The sequence below is a fragment of the Phalaenopsis equestris genome, unplaced genomic scaffold, assembly GCF_001263595.1.
Source record: "Phalaenopsis equestris unplaced genomic scaffold, ASM126359v1 Scaffold000002, whole genome shotgun sequence".
NCBI classification, from domain to species: domain Eukaryota; kingdom Viridiplantae; phylum Streptophyta; class Magnoliopsida; order Asparagales; family Orchidaceae; genus Phalaenopsis; species Phalaenopsis equestris.
In genome coordinates, this window is record NW_018164444.1 from 80,761,746 (window position 1) to 80,765,089 (window position 3,344).

The following is a 3,344-nucleotide window of genomic DNA, read 5'->3' on the forward strand; positions in this document are numbered from 1 at the left end:
GCCTGAGTCACTGACTCGCTGGTTGAAGTTGTGTTAAGTAGCCATATCCTCTTTCCATCGCAAAAAACTTGAGCTTAAGTGGCATAAGATATCTCTGACCATCGTCATTGAGAAACTTTGCCAATTGATCTACTAATGATGGAATGAATATTTTGTTTACTGAATCACATAAAATTTTGGCTTACTCCACCCATATATATCATATAAACAAAAGCAAGCTAGAGAAATGTAGGACATTTTTATGCAAGTTCGAATATGATCTTGAGCCAGGTACAAATAGAAATTTCTTTTATTTTAGATGATGGAGCCTTTTATTATGTAGTGATGATATTAATGATATTATGACATGCGTGCACAAGGAAGAAACAAATTAATGAGTTAAGGATTCAATCTGTTTTCTATGAATGAGATAAAAATAGAAGAATCGAGAACAATATAGAGTTTCTCCTTTTTTAGTACAAGCAATTAAATTTTTCAATAAGGACTTCAAAAATCTTTTTTTGGTAGTAGAATTTATAAAATATAATGAAATTGTGTATGTATATTATTATAGGAGTAATCTTTAGGAAGTACATGTAAATAAAATCACACTTAGGATGATCAAACTGAAATTATGAGTTAATATATGCTTTTAAAGTTGCAGATATCATAAAAAAATGTCCTTTTTAAAAAATTGAAGTTAGGGGCATAAATAGAATCTAAAATTCATTTGATTCTATTAGATCTAATGCATTGATACTATTAACTTGAATTGTTATATATGCCAACACTCGTTCTCGAACCAAGATGCACTAGCACTATTTACTAAGAGCATCATTTCTATCAATTTAATAATAATAGAAAATTCATGTTAAATTGTCTATATTCAATAAAATTCAGGAAACAATTAAGAAAGATACATTTTCATTCATATATTCATATGAAAATGTTCAATATCAATACTACTGAATTAGTAAATTCATATTTGTAATTTCATTTTTAATAATCAACTTTGTCCGCACTAGAAGCATTGTTTTTGTTTATATAGAACAATCAGAACTAAAAAGTTTTATTCTCAGTCGGGGTATAAGATGTATAATTTTTTTCGGAGCGATTTTGAGACCCAACGACTTAGTATAAAGTAGAATGAAATATTTAGATTCTTGCTTGTCTATTGTAATTGTGCTTTTCTATTTTTAAAACACAAGCCATAGGAAAGAAAAAACATGTAATGAATTAAATATTAATAAATATAAATTTCAATAAATATAAAAAAATACACAATAATGCGTATTTTGAATTAAGTAGATACAAAGATTCTTTTTTTTTCATATTACCTTGCTCTAACTAATAATATTTAATAAGGAAAACTTAAATAAAATAAAATACACAACACATTACTTACTTTTGTTGCATAAATTTTTTTTTTTGGCTTTCCAGTAAAACTAGATTTAGCTAGATTTAGCTAAAGAAAAAGATTTTATTGTCTCTAAAGATCTCTTATGTCCAAAGATTTCTATGAATATGTTTTTTTTGGCATGGAAGTATTTTTTTTGGAACTATCATTCAAAAAGTAAATGACTGTTTTTTTATAGTTGAATGTGAAAGACATATTCTTAAAAAAATTAATTTTTCATTTTTATTATCTATACTTGCTTCCATAAATTCCAAAAATCTATCAATAATATCATAACATCAATGATATCCTTGCACACAAATTTTAAAAAAAAGAGTATGATAAATAGGAAAATAAAAGATTCTAAATGATTCTATTTGATGGACAAAGAGTGTTTTCATAATTGCATAATTTAATAAATACATGTGTATTTTTATTTATTTTAAATTTAAGAAAGTAATTTGTACTGTATATGTATAATGTAATGTTAATATTTAATTTATGGTTATTTATATTAAATATTTATTTTAATATTTATATGTATATTATTATATTTGTATTAATATTATTATATATTAATGTATTCAATTACATGTTATAATTATAGTTATATGTTTTTTCTATTGCATTTTATCGATTATTGCATGATGATTCATTAACTTTTCATATCTACATAGATACAAACAAATATATCATCTCTAATGTCAATGACATAAAAGAGATATGAAATGAATGTAATTGAGATATAGATAGAATATAATGAAATAGAGCCATAAAATATGAGGCTCCTTGTGAAATTAGGCATGGAATAGAGTTGCCACGAAGAAGTTCCTAGAGTTACGAAGGAAGCTTCAAATTCATATTGTTCATGGGTTAAGAATGGGAGTTGAACTCTATTAGTTCGATTTCCCTTTATTCTTCAATAACTCAATGGATGAGTTGTTGGTTGTAACTGATTAGCCATAGATTCAAATCTTACTTTGGGAGATTTGATTCATTCTTCAATCTTTTATGAAGAATGGAATGAAATGACCAGTTTTGATCTTTAGAAGTAACTTGTTCTCTGTCTTTCTATCTATTGTGTTCTATCTCATCGTATAATATTTAGTTCTACAATATTTGAGAATCACTCTTAATACTTTAGCATAGATCAGACACTTATAAATAGCCAATTAATCAAATATGCTGTCATCGATTCTCCCGATAAGCTACAATTATCGCAAGCAAATATATTGATAATGTAGAAAGTATTTTTGCAATGCTACTCATACTTGTACTTGCTCTGCTAGTCTGCCCAAGCTTGACTAAGGAAGAGTTACGGCGAGTTAAACACAAATATAATGATTCTAGCCTGGATTTTGAATATATTATTATATGTAAGAAAATAAATCTTATTGATAAATAAAAAAAGTTCAAGCCATTCCATTTCAAGGAAGGATCATACTCAAGTTTAATATATTTGAGATCGCTACCCCGATCCTGATTTTGCAACCCCTAAAGGGAAAGACCTTTCCCTTTTGGACCATTTATGGGCGAGGTGAGATTCAAACATCTGATACTGTGGTTCATAGCCACAGTCTCTAATCCTCTGAGCTACAAGTCTCATCCCCTCAACCCTAGATATTTTCACAGTAGTACCTTGAAAAAGGAACATTTCTTCTCTTCAGTCATTTCGAGTAAAGACAATGTGAAAGCTTCTTTCTTCTTAAAATCAAGAAAAAGGCCATCTAACAAGTTGATAGATTTGAATGTTGCTCTTACGCAACATGATCAATTTGATTAGGCACTTGTCATCCACTTTAATTGTTCAACTATTTGGTAACATGAGATCAAAATAAAAAAAAGAAATAAAAAATCATCTTATTTAATAGCATCCATTCTTTCTCACTTCATGTTTTAGAATGCACTATTATTCAATGGAAGCTGCAAACGCTTCATTGACATCCATTTCCACCTTTTACTTTCACTC

The 3,344-nt window shown here is 27.6% G+C and overlaps 1 protein-coding gene across 1 annotated transcript in view; it reads left to right on the forward strand.

Moving 5' to 3' along the window:
* Positions 1-3,344, forward strand: part of LOC110020450 (putative pentatricopeptide repeat-containing protein At5g09950) — a 52,699-nt gene that overhangs the window by 48,767 nt on the left and 588 nt on the right. The window lies entirely within an intron of this gene.